General features: G+C 43.8%; 1 protein-coding gene across 2 annotated transcripts in view; it reads right to left on the bottom strand.

The window, feature by feature from the left end:
* Positions 1 to 16,650, bottom strand: part of LOC309617473 (uncharacterized protein) — a 145,696-nt gene extending 129,046 nt beyond the window's left edge. For both annotated transcript variants that reach the window (XM_082369854.1, XM_082369853.1), the window contains exon 1: positions 10,211 to 16,650. The gene's annotated coding sequence lies outside the window, so the exon portion shown is untranslated. The remainder of the gene's footprint in view (positions 1 to 10,210) is intronic.
* Between the last annotated feature and the right edge of the window lie 6,825 nt (positions 16,651 to 23,475).

Consider the following 23,475-nt stretch of genomic DNA (forward strand, 5'->3'; position numbering starts at 1 on the left):
CTCATACATTATCCATTTGGTTCTTGAAATAACTCTGCTAGTTCCATTTTATAGAGGTAAAATCAAGGTCTTAAAGATTCAAATAAGGTCACGCAGCTAACAAATGTCCATCAGACTTCCTGATTTTGCTGTTTTGTTTTGCTTATTTCCTCACACATAATTTTTTTTTTCACTATACCAATCAAGGTTATCATGAGGCTATAACTTAGAGTTCATGAATGAGTGACAGGGCATCAGCGAATCTCCTAAAATTATTTGCAGAATTTGCATAAGAGGGCATATTTGCTCTTTTTTCTGGGGAGGAGAGGTCACAGTTTGAGCAGATTCATGAAAGTTTTCATGATACACGAAACATTAAACAGCACATCATAAAAAGAAAAACTGTATTGCTGAACACTTCTTTTGCATCCAACACGTACCCCCACCCACTCCAGTGCAAACTTAGTCCAAACTAAGCCCCTTATAATTATTCCAATATTTGGAATTGGGCTACATAAAACATTCAGATCAATTGAATCTTCACTTTTATTGGAAAGTTTTGGCTCTGTGTAGACACAGCCCAGCTCTCTCTTGTCCTTACTGTTCCCTGTGTCTTTTCCTCCCATTTACCATCCAGCCCGGGGAGGGGAGAAGGTGGACAGGCAGGAAATGATGTTTCTGGTACTCTTTAGAATACTAGCCTCCAGCCCAGCCCCTTTAACAGACATTCTTGGTTTCCCACCCAGAATCCCAGTTTGTCTGTTTTTCCTCGGGGTGGTCATGGACTTTCCTGAACTTGGCCCTATTCCCAGGCCCAGCACATCAATCTTGATAATCTCACCAATCACGGTAATTTTATTCCCCCTGCTAGGAACTGGCTTAAGAGGGAACATGTGGGACTTCCCTGCTGGTTGAGTGGTAAAGAATCTGCCTTCCAACGCAGGGGACGCGGGTTCGATCCCTGGTCGGGGAACTAAGGTCTCACATGCTGGGGTTCAGGGGCGGGGCAACTAAGCCCTCGCACCACAACTACTGAGCTCGCACACCTCAACTAAGAGAGCCTGTGTGCTGCAAACTACAGAGCCCACGCGCCCTGGAGCCTGCACGCCACAACTAGAGAAGAGAAAACCCGCATGCCACAACTAGAGAGAAGGCTGCAAGCTGCAACAAAAGATCCCGCAAGCCTCAAGGAAGATCTTGCGTGCCACAACTAAGACCCGACACAGCCATAAATAAATAAATAAATAAATTTAAAAAAAAAAAAAAAAAAGAAGGAACATGTAACTCAATTCTGGTTAACAAGATTGGAGGGTAACTCTTCTGGGAAAGATTTTTAGCTTTTCAAAGAACTACAAAGAGTACAGAGGTCTCTTTTCTACCTCTGAACATGGTTGCACACAGATCGGATCCTTGGAGCTGTAGCAGCCATCTTGTGGCCACGAGGGAAAATGGCCAACAAGGTGAAGATGGCTGAGCAGAAAGTACAGAAAAACGCTAGGTCTTTGATGAGGTGGTTGAAATATTGAATTAACCAAGGAGCTGCCCTCCTTTTAAACCCTGTGTTATATGAGATAGCAAATGCCCTCATTATTTAAGGCATTTTGAATTGAGTTGACAGTGACTTGCTGGCAAAAGCATCCTAATGAACATGAGTCCCTTGCCATGGAACTCCTTCTATGGAATGTCTTAAAGTGAGATCATTTGCTGTTTATGAGTTAGACCCGGCTTATAGAAAATAAAGAGCTAGTGTAACTGAATGAATGACCAAAATAGGAGGGGTTGGGTAAGATCTCATGAATTAACCTATATGACCCCAAATTCCAAATTTTAGAAGGGACTTTTGAGATAATTTAGGTGATTTTTAAAATTCTGACCCATGGACCCCTACAGTTATGCAGGGATGCTTTAGAAACCTATAAATGTTTGATTCAAATTCATTTAGAATTGTGTTCTACAATTTAAAATTCCTCAATTAAAAACTCACAGTTATGGGCTTCCCTGGTGGTGCAGTGGTTGAGAATCTGCCTGCCAATGCAGGGGACACGGGTTCGAGCCCTGGTCTGGGAAGATCCCACATGCCGCGGAGCAACTAGGCCCGTGAGCCACAACTACTGAGCCTGCACGTCTGGAGCCTGTGCTCCGCAACAAGAGAGGCCGCGACAGTGAGAGGCCCGCGCACCGCGATGAAGAGTGGCCCCCACTTGCCACAACTTGAGAAAGCCCATGCACAGAAACGAAGACGCAACACAGCCAAAAAATAAATAAATAAATAAATAAATAATTTTTTAAAAAAATTAAAAAAAAAAAAGATATACTCTCAGTAATCTTCAAATATACAACAGTACTGTCAACTGTAGTCACCATGCTGTACATTACATCCCCAGAACTTATTAAAAAAAAAAAAATCACAGTTAAATATTTCACACACCAAATGCTTATTACTGGAGACAACTCAGGCATTAAATTGTGCTTCTGTGTATACAGTTCCTAACATAAATATTTTGTAAATGTTCATTTATTCAGAATATGCAGCTCTGTACTGGTTCTTTCTTTATTATTATTATTATTTAAATGCAGGCCTTCCCATGTCTGTTTACATAAAATTATACACATGAGTATCAAATATACCATGCATGGGCCCTGTGAAATTAAGTGTCAGGTGAAATATACCTTTGCTCAGCCCCTATGTGATCATGGTATAATAATAAGTTTTTAAAAAATAATTAGGCAGGTGTTGTGGTGCAAAGATTGTGTCACCTTACACATAGTTTTAGCACCTATTATAAAATGTGAATGCTTCTCTCTTCCTTTTAAAGATAATAAGCTCACCTTGGCAAGGTAAAGCTTCTGGGTTAATCCTAGAAAATTGGTCAGCAAAGACATTATACCTAAAATACATATTCAGTGTTCCAAGCAAAATAAATTTGTTTATCTTAAAATTTTGAGTAAATATCTGACAGAGATAAGCAATGGAGAAGCTGAGACATCACTGGACATAACTGCTCACGGTTGTTATTACAATGTATCCAGCACTGTTCTAAGGTCTCACCTGTATTGACTGATTTAAACCACCCACAAACCTTGTAAGGTTGGTACAGTTATTGTGCCCCATTTTACAGATGAAGAATCAAGACAGAGGCACTCAGCCAGCAAGTGGTAGTCCAGGATTTGAACCCACAAAGTTTGCCTCCAGAATCTGGACTCTCATTCACTACATCGTATTTTCCCTCAAACAATGAAGATTTACTTGGTTGAAAAAGCTGTTCACTAACTCCCTCCCTCCAGATTGGATGTTTGCCAGTTAAGGAATGACAGCAGATCTTACCTGCTGTTATTGACTCCACTTTGAAGGGAAATTCTCTTCATAGCCTTCTTTCAAACTTTTGGACCTGAAATTGTAGGGTGAAAAACTGATGTATTTGCAACCACTTATTTGTGTGAATTAAGATTTTCTCAATACTATGCAACTAAAACAAATTTTTAAAATACATTGAATGAGAATTATTTACAAATTGCTAAGATGTGGAAGCAACCTAAGTGTCCATCAAGAGATGAATGGATAAAGAGGATGTGGTACACACACACACACACACACACACACACACACACACACAAAATGGACTACTACTCAGCCAAAAAAAAAATGGCTGGGCTTCCCTGGTGGCGCAGTGGTTGAGAATCTGCCTGCCAATGCAGGGGACACGGGTTCGAGCCCTGGTCTGGGAAGATCCCACATGCTGCGGAGCGACTAGGCCCGTGAGCCACAACTACTGAGCCTGCGCATCTGGAGCCTGTGCCCCGCAACAAGAGAGGCTCCCACAGTGAAAGGCCCGCGCACCGCGATGAAGAGTGGCCTCCGCTTGCCTCAACTAGAGAAAGCCCTCGCACAGAAACAAAGACCCAACACAGCCATAAATTAATTAATTAATTAATTAAAAAAAAATGGCTGAGCAGTATTTTGCCATTTGCGACAGCATGGATGGATTTGGAGGGTATTATGCTAAGTGAAGTAAGTCAGACAGGGAAAGACAAATACTGTAAGATATCACTTATATGTGGAATCTAAAAAATACAACAAACTAAATATAACAAAAAAGAAGCTGACTCACAGTTACAGAGAAGAAACTAGTAGTTACCAGTGGGGAGAGGGAAGGGGAGAGAGGTAGGGGACTAAGAGGTACAAACGATTATATATAAAATAAATAAGCTACAAAGATATAATGTACAACACAGGAAATACAGCCAATATTTTATAATAACTATAAATGGAGTATAACCTTTAAAAATTGTGAATCACTATATTGTACACCTGTAACTTATATAATATTGTACAGCAACTATACATCAATTAAAAAATACATTGATGAGGCTGATATAAGATTATAACTGTCATTGGTTTCCCTTGTTTTCAAATTTTATGCATTCATTGGAACCTTTTTTTTCTTATAGATTAACATGGTGACAAGTAATTGTTACAAAACTCAACTTATAAAGTGAATTTATGGTAATGTCCACCTCTGTCTTATTTGATAGATGTGGACCTGTCCTTCCTGTTTTGGGCAATGAACTTTGGAACATTCTGCGGCTGGTAGAGAGCAAATTTTAGAAAAGCACTTAGGAGCAAGGAATAAAAACTCAGTGGCTTAAACAAAGAGGGGTTTGTTTCTCTCACATAACAAGAAGTCAGGAGGTAGGTGGTGCTGGTGATGGTCTGGCAGTTCAACAATAGCAGGGCCAACCTCTCTGTGATTCTCTTGGCCTTTCCCTCGTGGGCACAGGAAGACTGGTGTAGGTGTGGCCAACACATTCACCCTCTAGACAGGAAAAGGAGCAAGGACAGCACCTGCCTCCTCTTTCCCTTCCATCAGGAAAGCAAAATGTTTATAGAAAATTCCTGCAGCTTCTGCTTACATCGCACAAGCCAAATCTGTCACCTGGTCACTTCCAGTGCAGGGAGGCTAGAAAAGTACTTAGCTTCCCTGGGCTTTATAAACAAGGTGGGCAAGAGAAATGAGGCTGGGAATGGATGCTGAGTCAACCACAGAAGCTGCCACAAAGAAAAACGAAGACTTTCCAGGTTACCTTGGGCAAATGGTCCTTTAGGGAACCAAACAATGTTGGCTTTGAGGGATTTAATAAGTAGGACATACGTACACCCATTTTAAAACATTTGATTAACTGCTTATTATGCATCTAACACTGTACTGGGTGCTGGGGAGTCTCAGAGGTTGGACTGTAGAGGCTTCTCCCACCTGAAGAAGGAGATGAGTTTGCTAACCAATTTTCCACTGTGCTAAGGAATCATGGGAAATTCTCCATCTCCATTTTTGTATAAACAATAGGGTTAGATCTCTAAGAACACTTCAAACTCGAGAGTTCTCTGATTTTGTATAAAAAAATCACTGGGCTTCCCTGGTGGTGCAGTGGTTGAGAATCTGCCTGCCAATGCAGGGGACACGGGTTTGAGCCCTGGTCTGGGAAGATCCCACATGCCGCGGAGCGACTAGGCCCGTGAGCCACAACTACTGAGCCTGCGCGTCTGGAACCTGTGCTCCGCAGCAAGAGAGGCCGCGATAATGAGAGGCCCGCGCGCCGCGATGAAGAGTGGCCCCCACTTGCCGCAACTAGAGAAAGCCCTCAGAAACGAAGACCCAACACGGCCAAAAATAAATAAATAAAAATTTAAAAAAAAAATCACTTAAGATGTTCTCTGTCCCTGCTTCAACGCCACTATCAGTGTTACTGTCAGCAACATGTAATGACCCATATTTTTCTAGCAGCTTACGTGTCATGGCATTAATTTGATATGATGGGAGCAACCAGAATGTTACATGGGAATTATATTTTAATGGGAAGTAGTGCTACAAGCTTCAGAAGCAAGGACAGATGGTAGAAACTTGGAAAAGAAAGGAAAAAGTCAACATTAACAGGAAATAAGGATTTAGACTATGAAGCTAGTATCAATAAGCAATTTATAAAGATGAATTTTTGTCCTTCTAAGATTCTATCACTCGTTAGACCCCCTTTCAGGAACAAGTGGCATACCTGTTTCTGAAGGTGGTTGCTCTTCATACGACCTCAGGTACTTACCCTGAGAGACCATGTAGACACAGTCTTTCACACATTCAATAAACCTGCAATGAGCACCTATTATGTTCCAAGCACTGTAGTAGGTCCTTGGGACATAAACACAAAACAAGTCTTGGTCCCTTACCTTAGGATGCTTATGTCTACTGGAAGAAAAATGGATACTTTGACTAAAAGTTGAAATTCACTGCGACAAGCTGCCATAATAGAATTGTGCAGGGGAAACCCTGCAGCGATCCGGGTCAATCCCACCTGATGCAGGCATGGGGCAGGGAGGGGGAGGGTGGTGGAGGAATGGAAAGAGTCTTCACAGGCAGAGGAGAGGTAACTTTTGAGCGGTAGGACAAGTGTAAAGACATGGAAATGTGTTTGGAAAATTACATGTCATTTCATGCATCTCCTAGAATACAGTGTACACGGGGGAGAAGGGTGAGTGAAGCATTTGGAGCGTTTAGCTCATTTTGAAAGTGTTTTGGGTACCTTATACACAAAAGGATAGGCTAGCAAATTAAGGGAAAGCTTTGCTGGATACTGGTTTTTCTTGATTTCTTTTTGCAACCAGCTTTTATTTCTACTATCTGTTTATTACAGGGGCTGAAGCCTGGGAACTACTCATCCCAGCCTCCTTTACCTCCAGGGTTTTGAACACCATTAACAGTCAGCCAATGAGATGCACTTGCTCACATTTGGGGATGGAAAGGAGCTGTGTTATTCTGTCTCTGGCAGTGGCTTGTGTGTGTTTGGGCTTTGGCAGAAACAAGGTTTTACAAAGTTCTCAAAGCATCCCTGTCGACTACCCCCATTCACTACCGTAGGACGGCTGTGATCATCAGTGACAGCTTCCTGCAGTTTCCTGACCCGGATGTCAACAACAACTTTCTAATTTGTAGGACCACGGCTGCCATGGTGAACCTAAAAGCTAGCGGTAGCTCTCCCTACTCTCATTTTCTCAACAGTTGTGTAAGCATCCAATCCCCTCTATTAAATATCGCTGCTTGAAATACCAAGAGCAGTTTCTCTTTTCCTGACTGAATGTTGACTGATACCATATAAATATAAATGAAGGTAAGGGACAAAACCATCCTTAGTGGCAGGCAATATAATTGTCTACATAGAAAATCTACAGTTAAATTTTAGAACTGAAAAAAATGTTCATCAAGGTTGCTGGATATTAATATAAAAAAAAATCAATGCACACATCACAAACCTGGATGTCATCCTTCTTTCCTCTCTGTACCTCCCACATCTAACCAATCACCAAATCTTGTTGATTATACCTACTCAATATTTCTAAAATGTACCAACACCCCCCTGCCACCACCCTCAACCAGACCACCAACATTTTCTCCTAGATTACTTAGTCCATCTGGGATGCTATTTAAGGAATACCATAGACTGGGTGGCTCATACACAACAGAAATTTTTTTCTCCCTCTTCTGAAAGCTGGGAAGTTTAAGATCAAGGTGCTGGCAGATTGTGTGTCTGCTGAGAGTCTGCTTCCTGGTTCATAGATGGCTGCCTTTTCACTGTGTCCTGACACAGCTGAAGGGACTAGGGAGCTCCCTGGGGTCTCTTTTATAAGGGCATTAATTCTATTCATGAGGGCACCACCCTCATGATCTAATCATCTCCCCAGAACCCCACCTCCAATTACCCTCACATTGAGGGTTAGGTTTCAACATGAATTTTGGGGGGACACAACATTCAGTCTATAGCAATCACCATAACGGACTCCTAACTGGTCTTCTGGATGCAGTTTTATCTTCTTGCATTCCTCACCGCATAGCTGGAATGGTCTTTCTAAAACACGAACTCAATCCAGGCATTCTCTTGCTTCAAAGTCTCCTCATTACTCTTAGGAACAATTCCAAACTCCTAAACATGGTTTATAAAGTCCTTCACAATCTGCCCCCATCTGCCTCTCTAGTTTTATTTCTTTCTACACCACACTTCTCTCTTGAGAGCTCCAACCATACTGTAATTCTTTCACATTCTCAAATAAACCTTTTCATAAGCAGTTGTCTCCATCTGGGACATGGCATCCTTCTCCATAGCCCCACCGCACCCCCTCCTTGCCCCTTTAGCTCCTAAACAACCTTCAAGCTTGGGATTGGACCTCATCTCCTCTGACTTGGTAAACTAGGCCAAGAGTCCTGCCAAGTGCTCTCATAACTCCCTGGACCCCCAGCCCCACCATGGCGCATACTGTACTTTATTATTGTTGCTTGTTTAATTGTTCTCCTTCAGCCAACTGTAACCTCCACAAAGGCTGGAAGTGTGTGCATCATTGTATTTCTAGTGCTGACACATAGAAGATGCCTATTAAATATATGCTGAAAATAAACCCCTATTCTAGGTCCTTTTCAGAGGTTGGATTAAAGGATGAGGGGGTTTGGCGAAAAGGGTGAAGACCACCAAGCCTCTACTGATGGGTTATGGTCCTGCACAAACCACCACAGAGGACCACAGTGAAGTTCATTTGTATCTCAGTAAACTCCAGAATGAGGTGAAGCACTTGTCTTGGGGGCACAACTTAGGGAGGTACCAAAAAGCTCAGGAATTGAGATACAGAATACTTTACTGAATGTGATAGCCATAGCAGAGCTGGAGGCATAAGGAAAGACCAGGAAAAATACTGAGCCTGTCTATATTCAAAATTTGCCTATTTTGTATATTTTGTTCAAGTTTTTGCATTTTGCTTTTAAAATATTGCATTAAAATACTATTTATTCTACCGATTACTGAGTTTTTTGGCATGCTCTTAAATTTTGTACCTCAAGTAAGTTCATCACTCACCTAACCGTAGTCCCAGCTCTAAAGTATCTGTAGCGTGTTTTACCAAACTCTCATGGGGAGGCTTTTTCTATCTCCTTGTTCAATATAATGTTTGCTGTAGGTTTTTTTTTTTATATACCCTTTATAAATTAAGAGCTTCCCTCTTATTCCTGGCTTACCAAATATATTTATTAGGAATGGTCATTGAGGTTAATAAGTACTTTTTAAGTATCTATCAAGATGATTATTCGTGTCTCTCCTTTAAGAATCTAGTGAATTCAACAGCCAAGACATGAAAACAACCAAAATGTCCATCAACAGATGAATGGATAAAGAAGATGTGATACATATATACTATGGAATATTACTCAGCCATAAAAAAGAATGAAATAAAGTCATTTGCAGCAACATGGATGCAACTAGAGGTTATCGTACTAAGAAAGACACATACCATATACCGATACCAAATAGCACTTATATGTGGAATCTAAAATATGACACAAATGAACCTATCTACAAAACAGAAACAGACTCAGAGACATAGAGAATAGACTTGTGGTTGTCAAGGGGGAGGAGTGTGGGGGAGGGATGAAGTGGGAAGTTGGTGTTAGCAGATGTAAGCTATCATATACAGAATGGATAAACAACAAGGTCCTACTGTATAGCACAGGGAACTATAGAAAGAATATAAAAAAAGAATGTATATATATATATATAATTGAATCACTTTGCTGTACAGCAGAAATTAACACATTGTAAATCAACTATACTTCAATTAAAAAAATAAGAAAGAGAATGTAGTGAATTACATGGATAACAAGTTATATTTTTCCCAATTATTTTAATCATAAATAAACAGTATGCATATCTATGGATCAATTATCTTCTGTCATTTGAATTATAACCTTAGGTCAAATCCCCTACTAATATTCTCATAAATTAGTGTGTTGCCATTTTATTTTCAGCTTTTTCATTTTAAACTTTTCCCAAATGCAGCATATGTTTTTAAAAAATGCTATTATCAGTAGCTGCAGTCTTCCTTCACTAGTGGTCTGGGGAAATTTAACAGGTTTTCATTTCCTAGTGCATCTTGTTTTCTGTCACATTTTGTGCTTGAGGGAGGGCCTTGCTGTACTGACAGTACAATGATCGTTACACCTGAAATTTTCACTACCTTTTAGGAGAAATAAGAGAAAATCTCCACACATGGCAGAATTCTGTCAGGGAAATTTACTGCCATAGAATCCTCTAACACGTCTGAATGCTGCAGAAAAATTAACTTGGCGCTTAGGTAGCCAACTCTTTTATGTCTTCTCTTCATATCTTGGCTGGGAATGTAAAGTAAAAAATTATTTCATGACTGACTCACCAAGGGCCGTTCAGCCTCTTCTTCCTTTTCTAGGAGGATCTGCTGACAGTTGATTAATTGGATAAGTCAATGTGAAGCCCTGCATCAGAAGATGCAAGATGGAACAGCTGCACGGGGTAAAGCCAAGGAAGTAAGTAAGATTGTCCAGGAGAACTGTGGACAGCGGTTGTGCACAGTGGTTGAGGAAGTGGGCTAGACTCGAGTGTAAGCTTCAGGAGAGCAGGGGCCCCGTCTGCCTCCGTGGCTGAATCTGCTGCACGTAGCACACGAGTACTCAGTAAATACCTAGCAATGGATAAAAGAATGAACCACTAAATCCTGCCAGACTCCACCGTCAAGGACTAAGCTAAGGGGAGGAACATGAGAAGGGATCAAAATATCCAGCAACATAGCGTCACGAATGCCAAAGAATGTTTTAAGTGGAGGGAACAGACATTGTGTTAAATATTGCCAAGAAGTTGCAGCAATTACAAAATGGTTGATTGGAAGTAAGAAAAGAAAAACACCACAGCAATGACTTAAAAAAATAATGGTTTGGAGACTTCCCTGGCGGTCCAGCAGTTAAGACCCCACGCTTCAAATGCAGGGGGCGTGGGTTTGATCCCTAGTCCTGGAACTAAGATCCCACATGCCACACGGTGTGGAAAAAAAAAAAAAAAAATGCTTTTGATGTTGTTGTTTGTTTGGTGCATGGCAGGAAGTTCAGGAGGTAGTCTAAGATGGGGCAGTGGCTCAACAATGCCAGAGACCCAGCTCCTTTCTCTCTGCCCTTCGCAGTGTGCTGACTTGCTTCTTGTGTCACAGGATGGCTGCTGCACCTCCAGGTGTGTCCACATCCTCAGCAAGAGGAGGCATGGGCAAAAGGGTAAGGAGCAGGCCAGCTGAGTCCGTCCATTTTTCTCAGGAACACCAAAACCTTCCCAGAAGAAGCTTTTACTTTCCTTTCTTTGTTGAGATCTGGGTCACATACTCACCTCTTGATCAATTTCTGACCAAAAGTCTTGAGACTGTGTTACCCAGCTACGGCCTGCCGCCTGACGCGCATAGAAGCCAATACTACAGCAGCAGCTTTTGAAAAAAGAAAGAGCTTTTTCACGAGATCGGGAGACAAGGAGACAGGAGGCAAGACTCTCAAACCTGTCTCTATGATCCAGGGTTCGGCGTGATTTTTAAGGGGTTAGGAGACTTTCAAATTTGGAAGCTGATTGGCTAGTCTTGAATTAGTCCATGAGCTACTCATGCTGCTGGAAGCCAGATTTTCCTCACTGAAGAACTTCTGGCTTCTTAGAGGGCTCTGGTGGTAACATCTCTACCCTGTGAGTTCCATAGACTTTAGAGTCTTGGTTCCGGGTCATCCTGGAGACGGGAGTTCCCACCTTGCCCATGCGCAGTGCTGCCTCTGTGAAACAACTCCAGGTTTGATTAATCAACAACCTATTTAAGGAGGCAAAACCAGTTTAAGCTGGTCAGTTTTACGTGTTTTAATCAGATTCGTTCCCTGCAGCTGAGGAAGGGCCTCTCCCTGCACTCAACTGGTCTCCAATGGTGACTCAAAAAAATGGGATTCTGTTGGAGGGAAGAAGGGAAAATGCGTGTTGGGTAAACAATGGGTGTTGTCTGTTGCAGATGTTACATTTTTAAAGGACCCAAGCAGGATCGGCAGCATAATTTGCGGGGTTCACTGCAAAATGAGAATTTAAGATTCCCTATTCAAAATTTATTACGAATTTCAAAACCACAGCAGTGAAGCATTAAACCAAGCACGGAGGCCCTTCTGAGTGTGGAACCCCTCTGAGTGTGAGGCCCTGTGCAAATGCATTTATACCATGTCCGTGAAGTCAGCCTCAGACCCAAAGCTGCCCATTGAGCTGGGCAGTTGGGAGATCATTGGTCAATTCAGGTGACTTGGGGAGGAGAGAAGGGGAAGAGAATGCAGTAGGCAGAGGATTGAATGGGAGGTGAGAAAGTGGAGATGGCACCAACATTTCTTGTAGAAAATAGACATGATGCAGTGGGAGAAAGCTGGCTAAATAGGGAAAGAAAGTAGAGAGTGGGCAGAGGCTGCATGTCCCCAGCAAACCACTGCCCGGACATTTTCTTTTTCCTTTTTTTTTAATAAACTTTTTAAAAATTTGTATTTATTTGTTTTTATTTTTTGGCTACGTTGGGTCTTCGTTGCTACACGTGGGCTTTCTCTAGTTGTGGTGAGCAGGGTCTACTCTTCGTTGCGGTGCGTGGGCTTCTCACTGTGGTGGCTTCTCTTGTTGCAGAGCACAGGCTCTAGGTGCACGGGCTTCAGTAGTTGTGGCATGCGGGCTCAGTAGCTGTGGCTCGTGGGCTCTAGAGCGCAGGCTCAGTAGCTGTGGCACACAGGCTTAGTTGTTCCGTGGCATGTGGGATCTTCCTGGACCAGGGCTCAAACCCATGTCCCCTGCATTGACAGGTGGATTCGTAACCACTGCGCCATCAGGGAATCCCTGCCCAGGCATTCTCTCTCTCTCTGTCTCTCTCTCTCTCTCTGTCTCTCTCTCTCTCTGTCTCTCTCTCTCTCTCTGTCTCTCTCTTTCTGTCTCTCTCCCTCTCTCTCTCTCTCTCCTAGGCCAGTGTGTGTTGGAAACTGGCCGTGACTTTCATGTAGGGCAGATACAGAGGGGCTGGGGCTGAGAGCTCCACTCACCTTTATCAAGGCCCATGCCACCAAACCAGGAGACACTGTATGCAAAGGAGAGAGCCCTGGGTCAGAAAAGCTAGGTTCAAATCCCAGTTCTTCTAGGGACTAGCAAACCTGAGTCCCTGCCCCTTAATTAGTTCAGCAGAGGATAGCAAAACATGTGTCACATGTTTTGTATGAGGGTGACTTGCTACAAAGGGAAAGCAGGGTTGCTGCCCTTTGAGCAGACACCCTCCCTACAAAGCCTGGGCATCCCCTTCCTGCCTATTCCTCCACATTATTGACCCCAGCCCCTCAATAATTATATAACGATACTGTAAATACCAGTGGTGGGTGAGATGGGGTGGGGGATTGTGTCGGGGGAGGGGAAGGAAGAGGTAGACCGGTTGGTTTATGTAAACCCACTCTGTTCGCTCCCACCTCCCACCTTTGCCATGCATTGGAGACTTGGGCTCTGGGTTTATGCCACTTGGTGATGTAATCAGTTCTTCAGTGATGTCACCCCCATCAATGCCAGGAGACATAAATTTCATTTCCCAGATGATGCAGCAGACAGCTTCTGGGCAAACAGTGACTCTAGCAATAAATATTGGCAGAGAAGAGAGACTTTTAATGGAAAAGCTTTGTGAACCTAGAGTAGCCAGGCCGTAAATCCCAAAACAAAGAGGGATTTAATACTTTAGATCAGAAGACAGAGTCATCAGAAGCAAAATAAATAATTCCAAAGCCCATTTGAAGCAATCAGCTATTTAAATCTCAGTATTAAATAAAACCACAGCTAACTGAGGTTAAAATATATATATATATATATATATATATATATATATATGAAAATGAGACAGAAACCCCCTGTCTAGAAAGAAAAACGCCTTGCCTAGGCTCTGAGCTGTGTAGCCAGGCGGAGGGGCGTGTCCTTCCCCAAGGAGGGAGAAAGCAGAGCCAGTCAGGAGATGGTGGGCAGAGCCCCTCCTCTGGGGCCAGGAAGAAGGATGGAGCCGGGAGAGCCACAACTTTGGATCACACCAGATGGAATCTATCTGATGGTTACAAAAACTGAAAGTATGAAGGGAGGATAGCAAAACAAAACAAAAAAGGACATGTTGTAAGCTTACGTAAAAATCAGAAAGTGTCCCCCGAATATCATATGTCAGTAAAACACATTAGGAAACCGAGTTCTATGACATGTTAAGTAATTTAATGTGAATTTCATGTCGTATTCCTCTGCAGTGAGTTCACTTCAGACGCTGAGTGATGCAGGAAGAAACCTGAGGCTTGTCTTCATCCTAAAAGATGCCTGGGCACCTAACACCTAGCAGACCCTGACACTAAATCCTGGTTCTAGGAATGACCTCCACCACCTGGACGGAAGGAGTGTCCTCTGAGGTCTGGCGTCCTGAGCAGGCAGAGGTGAAAGAGGATGTTCAGCTCGTGGCCGAGAGTCCCAGCTAGATGCTGATACACTCAGGACGAGCACCAGGTCTCATTCATCTTAATATTCCTCCTGCTCAGCACATCGCCTGACCTTTGGTGCCCTCAAAACTTGAATAAATGAACAAATAAACTCTGGATAAAATACCTGTATCTGAGTCTTGGCTCTGCCACGTAAAGGCCGTGTAACAGTAAGCAAACTCCAAAGCTCTTCAGACTATAATTTCTTCAGGGAAGTCATGCCTGGGGTTGTAAGGAATAAGTCAACTAAAGTGTGTGAAAGAGCCTGATAAAATGCACCCAAAAAAGTAAACATTCAAGAGGAATCACTGCTAACATTAGAAATCCTTTTCTTGACGGCTTATTATCTTTCCTTGCTATCCTCTCTCTCTCCCAGGTTCACACTAATTTATGGTCTCCCACTCTGACCTAAAATGCACTGGCGTGATGGTGGTGGTGGGGGAGATAAATCAGCCTCAGGCTGCTGACGGTCTACACAGCTCTCTCTCACCTAGAAGTAACAATATTTCTAAAAGTGCATCTGCAATGTTCATGGACCCGGAGACTGCCCCCCCTCACACCCTGGTGTCCAGAACAGTGGCCACGTATTAGATGGATCTGTGTGTGTGTGCACATATGCGCACGCGCACACACACACACACACACACCAGGGAGGAGTGTGGATGAACCAGCTGTTGAGGCACTGTATCTCCCAATGGCTATTAAGTGACCCAAAAGTACCCATGGAAGATCTAGGTCTACTCCCACTGAAAACAGGAAGTGGGCCTTTTTTGATGCCAAGGCTCAGTAAACTATAACCTGTGGGCCAAATCTGGCTTATTGCTTGTTTTTGTACAGCCCACAAGCTTAAGAATGGCTTTTACATTTTTATTTTATTTTTTTTATTTTTGACTGCGTTGGGTCTTCATTGCTGTGTGCGGGCTTTCTCCAGTTGCGGCAAGCAGGGGTTACTCTTCGTTGCGGTGCGTGGGCTTCTCATTGCCGTGGCTTCCCTTGTGGAGCACAGGCTTTAGGTGTGCAGGCTTCAGTAGTTGTGGCACACGGGCTCAGTAGTTGTGGCTCACGGGCTCTAAAGTGCAGACTCAGTAGTTGTGGCTCACGGGCCCAGTTGCTCCACGGCATGTGGGATCTTCCCGGACCAGGGCTCGAACCCATGTCCCCTGCATTGGCAGGCGGATTCTTAACCACTGTGTCACCAGGGAGCCTGGTTTTTACATTTTTAAATGGTTGAAAAATCAAAAGAACAATATTTCATGACTTGAAAGTTCCATGAAATTCACATATCAATGTCCATAAAATAAAAATGTATCGGGACATCACCCCACTCCTTTGTTTACGTATTATCTGTGGCTGTCTCACAGTTGAAATAGAGCTGCAATAGAGACCATATGGCCCACAAAACCTAAAATATTTACCACTGGGTCCTTTACAGGAAAAGTTTGCTCACCCCCAGGGGTAGGCCTTTGATTTAACAAACTTTCCGTGAGAATAGATTCTGGTGAGTCAGACTCTGGGCTCATCCCCAGGGGTCCACTGTTGTATAATGCACTGCCTCTGTCCTTGTAAGGCCCAAGGTCCAGTAGAAGAGCACACAGGTTAAGCACATCGTCCTCTGTGTTCCTAGAGATGCATGGGACCATCCAGCCTGGGACCCTGGTTTATACAGAGATCCCAGTTTGAGGTAATGGGGCTCCTGCTAGAGGTCCTAGCCATTCATGATCTCACTGAGGGTGCAGTTCTGTGGGAGAGCAAGCTGGTCCCTTGAGGCATACCCAGCGGTCCCTGTGAGTGCTGCAACTAAGACCCGATGCAGCCAAAAAAAATAAAGAAAATAAAGAGTTCGCATGCTGCGACTAAAAAAAAAGTGAGCCTTAAAGATAACTAAGGATGTAAAAGAAACACCTCTTGCTGCTGAATGGCAGGGACATGAGATGGTCAAGGGAAAGGCCCCAAAAGCAGTAACTGGCAAGGAGAGGAGGAAGAGCGGTGGGGCAAACAAGGTGACTCTACTGGAGAATCAAACCCTGGTCGGATGCATATGAGGGCTCAGTGTGGAGGGGGAAGGTGTGTGTGTACGTGCCTCATCCAGGAAGGAAGATTGCTATGGCAAAGGCGTGGTTTTGCTTGTTTTGGAAGGAGGCCCTCAGAATGCAATCTGTAATCTTAGGGGGGAGAGTTGAAATGGGCTATGGAATTTAGAAGCAGGTGAAAGATTTCAATGGTGTGAGGGGTGGCAGTTGTGGAGTTTGCTCTTTTGCACCTGCTTTCAGGGCCTGTTCTGCCCAGTTGGCTGCAGAGGGCCCCCGCTGTGCTGAGCGGGGACTGTGTTTACCAGTGTCTCTGCACTGTCCAAGGCCACTTGGTATCCTGAGACAAAGGATTCACATGGGGACAGGCTGCTTGATGTTGGAGTAGCAACATCAAGGAAACCCCCAAATGCATTGGTGCTTCTACCCGCACTATACCTCACTTTCAAGAAAGCTGCACATGAGCAAAATGTGTATAATTTGAATTAAAATACAAAGGCACTAATGCAAATAACACTTGTAACTTGCGTTTGTATAGTGCTTTACAATGCTAGAAGCTCTTTTCAAAGGTATGATCTTCCCTAGGTCTTTACAATAATCAGGGAGGTGGCTGTTATTATCAGTTCTACTATTTTACAGATAAGGACCGTGAGACTGAGTGTGAATCTATTACTTTGCACAACAGTAAGTCCAGAGGTGGGGAAGCTCTGGGTTAATCCAGTGGCTCAACGTCATTAGCCATAAGGTCTTTCCATCTTTCCACTCCACGCTGCTCACCTCTCGGCCTTGTCCTCAGACTGTCCTCCTAGATCAGAAGACAGCTGCCACACCCTCATACCACAAACCCCGGCAGCATAAAGGGATTGTGCCTTCCTTGAGTTCATCTTTAAGATAAAGGGAATCTTCACTGGAAGCCCTTCCCTGCAGACTTTTCCTCCTGCCACATGAGCTAGAATAGGGTTATAGGTCCATTCTTAATGGAATCGCTGGAAGGGGGATGCATTATCAGGATGGGCTGGGATGAGATGCACTGACTGTCCACTCTAAATTCATGGCCACTCACCTCAAGAAGGCTCTTACTGCCGGCTTGCAGCACACCGGAGACTCCTAGACTAGTGCTTCTCACACTTGAGTGTGCGTCAGAGTCACCTGGGGGGCTTGTTCGAGCAAGACTTGGCACCAGCGTGTCTGGTCCAGGAGGTCTAGAGTAGAGCCTGAGAATCTGCATCTCTGACAAGTTCTCAGGTGATGCTGATGCTCTGGGTCCTGGGACCATACGTTGGGAACCACTGCTCTAGATCACTGACCTTTACGGTCTTAGACAACACCATCTGCCTCTAATCTTTTTTCCTCAAGCATCTAACACCTCTCCCCACTTGCTTCTCCATCTCAACTAATACCTTGCTGCCCGTTTCATTGAGACTACCTTGCTGCTGCCACCATCACATCTAACATGGTACTCATACACTCTGGTTTCCTTTCTGTTACTCTGGATGAGCGGCCATGCTCATATCGAAGGCCAATCCCTACATCTGCGCACTCAACCTCATCTCCTCTCCCCTATCCAGGAACATCTCTCCAAAAAGTGTTCCCCTTGTTGGCCAACATGCTCTGATATTGTCTGTCCCAAAACAAAACGAAACACAACCAAAAATAGAAAAACTGGACTTCCCTGGTGGCGCAGTGGTTAAGAATCCGCCTGCCAATGCAGGGGACACGGGTTCGAGCTCTGGTCTGGGAAGATCCCACATGCCACGGAGCAACTAAGCCTGTGCGCCACAACTACTGAGCCTGCGCTCCAGAGTCCGTGAGCCACAACTACTGAGCCCGCGAGCCACAGCTACTGAAGCCCATGTGCCTAGAGCCTGTGCTCCGCAACAAGAGAAGCCACCGCAATGAGAAGCCTGTGCACCACAACAAAGAGTAGCCCCTGCTCGCTGCAACTAGAGAAAGCCTGTGTGCAGCAATGAAGACCCAACGCAGCCAAAAATTAAAATTAATAAAAAAAAAAAGAAAAAGAAAAACTCCCTTGAACCCCAATCCCTCCTCAACCATTACCTCAATTCTCTGTTTCCCTTGACAGCGAAACTCTTGAGATCTCCATTCTCATTCTCCTCACTTCCTTTTTTCATCCTCTCTTGAACCCAGTCCCAGACAACTCTTGTTTCCACCTTTCTGTTGAAACTGCTCTAGTCAAGGTTAACGATGACGTCCTGGTTCCTAATTCTAGTAGTACTGAAGTCCCAGGGCCCATCTTACTCAGCCCATTAGCAGCGTCTGACACAGCTCGTCACCTCTCATTTGGAACCACACTCTCTACTGGCTTCTGGCCACTGCTCTCTCTTGGTTCTCCTCTCTCCTCTCTGGCTGTTCCCTCTCAGTATTTCCTCCTGAGTTTTCTTTGTTTCACTGGAAAGACTGGAGAGTCCTAGAGCTCATTCCTCTCTACCTACATTCTCACTGGATGTAGTTTCATCTAGTGTCAGGATTTTAAATGCTGCCTACCTGTCATGATCCCCCCAATTCATATCTCCAGCCTAGATCTCTCCACTGAATTCCAGACACATAGACCCCATGGCATGTATCTCCATTTATACAGTGGATATGTCAACATTAACATTCCCCAAAACCAGGCTCCTGCTTCTTCCCCAGCAACCCAGCACACATATACCAAGTTTTTCTTCCTACTCACAGCAAATGCGGACTTCATTCTTTCCATTCCTCACGCCAAAACCTTGGAGTCATCCTCGACTCTACTCTTTTCTCTCCCACACCAGATCCAAACCATCAGCAAATGCCATTGGATCTATCTTCAAAATGTATCCAGCATCTGACCCCTGACCACAGCTTCTACTGCCACTGATTCTGATCCAAGCCACGCTCCTGTCCAGCCTCCACTGTTACAAAAGCATCTTAACTAGTCTCCCTGCTTCTTCCCTCCCCTCCCCCCAACCCCCATCATCTATTCTTGACACAGCCAGCCAAAAGATGCCATTAAAATGTAAATCAGATTATGTCACTCTTCAGCCCAAAGTCTCGCTCAGAGCAAAAGCCAAAATCCTTACAAAGGCCTGCAAGGGATCTGGCCCTGGAAGTTTATCTGATGTCATCCCCTTGCCCCTTCTCCCTTCTCTCGCTTCTCAGCTGCTAGGCTGGCCTCCTTGTAGTTCCCTGAACCCATCAAGCACATGCTTACCTTATACTTGCTGTGGCTCTGCCAGGGGTAGCCCTCCTGCAGAAATCTCTGAATCTTAGCTCCTTCACGTTTCTGCTCAGATGTTTCCTGATCAGAAAGACTTTCCCTGACATCCCTAAATAAAATAGGAAAATTTCCTACTCTCACTTCCAACCCAACACTTTCTCTTCCCTTTAACTGACCCTAATTTATGCCTAACATATTCTATAGGTATCTGCTTATCATGTCTCCCCACTAGAATGTATGCAGCATAAGGGGAGGCAGTTTGAGCCCATACCAGGTACCCAATAAAAATTTTGAATTTATTAATGGAAAGGCAAGTTCCCACAGAAAACAACAAATTAGCGACTAACTTATACTTTGGACTCTTATGAGTTAGATTAGGGGTAGTCAGTCCCACAGAGCTCTGTCAACTTTATTTTCAGTCTGAGCTTCTGGATCTGCATGGCCAAGAAACAGACTCTGGACTACATTATCTCTCTGTAGGTGTTGTCATACTCAGAGACCTGGCCAGTGGGTTTTCCTCAAAAGAGCTCCATTTCGAAAAGGGAACCCTTGTACCCTGTTGATGGCAATGTAAATTGGTGCAGCCAGTATCAAAAATATTATGGAGGCTTCTCAAAAAACTAAAAATAGAACAACCATATGACCCTGCAATTCCACTCCTGGGTATATATCCATTAAAAAAAAAGAAAACACTAATTCGAAAAGATACACGCACCCCAATGTTCACAGCAGCATTATTTACAATTGCCAAGATATGGATGCAACCTGAATGTCCATCCACAGATGAATGGATAAAAAAGATGTGGCATATATATATATATATATATATATATATATATATATATATATATATATACACACACACACATATATATATATATCGCACACATTCGGTTGGCCAAAACGTTCGTTCAGGGTTTTCCATGAGATATTATGGAGAAACCCAAACGAACGTTTTGGCCAACCCAATACATATACACAAAGGAATACTACTCACTCATAAAAAAGAAAGAAATTTTGCCATTTGCAACAACATGGATGGACTTAGAAGGTATTATGCTAACTGAAATAAGTCAGAGAAAGACAAATACTGTATGATATCACGTATACATGGAATCTAAAAAATAAAACAAACTACTGAATATAACAAAACAGAAATAGACTCACAAATATAGAGAACAAACTAGTGATTACCAGTGGGAAGAGGGATGGGGGAGGGGCAAGATAGGGGTAGGGGAGTAACTATTAGGTATAAAATAAGCTACAAGGGGCTTCCCTAGTGGCGCAGTGGTTAAGAATCCACCTGCCAATGCAGGGGACATGGGTTCCAGCCCTGGTCTGGGAAGATCCCACATGCCATGGAGCAACTAAGCCCGTGAGCCACAACTACTGAACCTGCGTGCCACAATTACTGAAGCCCATGTGCCTAGAGCCCATGCTCCTCAACAAGAGAAGCCACCACAATAAGAATCCTGTGCACTGCAATGAAGAGTAGCCCCCGCTCACCGCAACTAGAGAAAGCCCGCGTGCAGCAACGAAGACCCAAAACAGCCAAAAATAAGTAAATAAAATAAATTTTTAAAAAAAGCTACAAGGATATATTGTACAACACAGGGAGTATAGCCAATATTGTATAATAACTATAAATGGAGTATAACCTTTAAAAATTGTGAATCACTATGTTGTACCCTGGAAACATATGTAATATTGTACATTAACTGTACCTCAATTAAAAAAAAAAAAAGCACCATCTCCTCTCAGATTCTCCAAGTCCCAGGTCCTTTAGTATTTAAAGGAACTGCTGTCAGGGACTTCCCCGGTGGTCAGTGTTGAACAATCCGCCTTCCAATGCAGGGGACGCATGTTCAATCCCTGGTCAGGGAACTAAGATCCCACATGCCACGGGGCAACTAAGCCTGGGTGCCTCAACCCGAGAGCCCGCATCCGCAAGTAGAGAGAAGCCCGCGCGCCGCAACGAACGATGCCGCATGCCTCAATGAAGATCCTGCATGCCGCAACTAAGACCCGATGCAACCAAAAAAACCCAAAAACGCTGCTGGCAAATTCTTCTGGCAAGCAGATAATCCCTCCCTGATTGATCAAGTTCACAACCAACTAATTTTTGTACATTGTTTTCCCCAAAGCTGGCTACACACGTATGCCCCCACAAAGAAACCTACCTGGCATAGTTCACCCCCTCCTTTCCTGCCACGAGATAATACACTCCTTAAAAACCACCTGATCAGCCAGATGAGGATAATTTTGGTGATTGCTTCCCATCACAATATAATCACCTGTACCTTGACAAGTAAACCGAGTATTCTATCAGGATCCTTTACTTTTTTATCGGCATTGATGTGACTTTCTTCTTTCACATAAGCCAAAACTTTTTCTCATCCCGACAATGACATTCTTTTGTTAAAAATAGAAAAATTCAGCATCCTGTGAAAATGGCAAGAATGTCCATGAGGAACTGTCTGGGTTGGAGCGTTGCCAGCGCGGCATTTAATACCTGCCTGCACTATCAAGAGACCTGAAGTGACCTCCCAGGGTGATTTTTTTTTTTCTTTTCTATGAAAGCCCACACTAGAGATTTTGGAACAATCCATCAGATCATGAGATTGGCAAAAGGAGACAGAAGGACTCAACTGGGAATGAGACAGGGCAGCAGCCTGACCCCTGCTGCCCCCCTCCACTGAAAGGGATTAAATTGAACTAATTGGATTAGAAGCTAAGGCAAGAGGTCTGGGATGCTGGGAGGGGTGGGGAGGGCTTTCAGTATCCTGCCAGTGGTAAAGCACAGGTGTAGTTGGTTTAGAGCAAGCCACCTGAAAATAAGGCAAATTCCAAACCCACGGGTGAAATCTTTGCCAAATGAATCATTAACTCTCCTCTTTGTAATAAGGAAGAAAGATCTCCTTAGGCAAGAAACTCAGAGCTAGCTGGGGGCATTTAGTTTTGAGAGCAGTATGAAGGGGGTAATCAATACACGAAGTCAAAATAGAAACTTCAGAAAAGAAAAAAAATACAATAAAAAAAAAAGAAAAGAAACTTCATCCAGTCTGGAATAGGGCCAAATGCTATGAAAATGGCCTGGGGTCACCCACTGGTAGGAGTGAAGGGAATTTAAAGTCATAGATACTCCTGATAGTTAAGTGATTAGAGTTTTTACTTGTGCTTGAGTTGGGTATTTCAACATTTTTTAACAGATGTAGAACCAGTTGTAGGTAAAAGTGCTTCATAAACTGCAAAAGGCATAACCAAACCAAACCAAACCAAACAAAAAAAACCCACCAAAAAACAGAACTGTTGTGTTTGTTATCAGCTGCTATTATCCAAATTCATAGTTTATGTATTAAAAAGCTCAGGTGAGTTCCTGTGTTACCAACATCTCAGCTTGTGCCCATGTCCAGTGGGTCATCATAGCTACTATGCCTGGGGGCCTCTGCTCATCTTGTGAGACCATCAAGATTCAGGTGTCCAGGAGAAATTAACACTCAGAACTTAGCTCAAAAGCAGAGCCTGTCAAACTGTACTGTGTCTTCAAATCACCTGGACAGTCTTATTAAAATGCAGATTCTGATTCCTTGGGTCTGGGGTGTGGCTCCGAAAGTCTGCATTCTAACAAGCTCCCAGGTGATCCCAATGCTCCTGGTCTGCGGACCACACTTTGAGTAGCAGGGCTTTGGGCTACGTAGTCTGTAACTTCGGTTCTCTTTTCAAGGATAGAATTTCCAAGTAGGTGGATTCAGGGGTCACTGGTTAGGTCAACTGTCTGGGGCAGTGGTTCTCAAAGTGCGGTTAGTCCAGGGAAAGGCAGCAGAGGCATCACTTGGGAGTTTGTTAGAGAGAGGCTAATTCTTGGGCCCCATCCCCAGAGTTTCTAAACCAGAGCCTCTTGGGGGGCAGGGCAGTA

The sequence above is a fragment of the Balaenoptera borealis genome (assembly GCF_965194805.1).
Source record: "Balaenoptera borealis genome assembly, chromosome: 1".
NCBI classification, from domain to species: domain Eukaryota; kingdom Metazoa; phylum Chordata; class Mammalia; order Artiodactyla; family Balaenopteridae; genus Balaenoptera; species Balaenoptera borealis.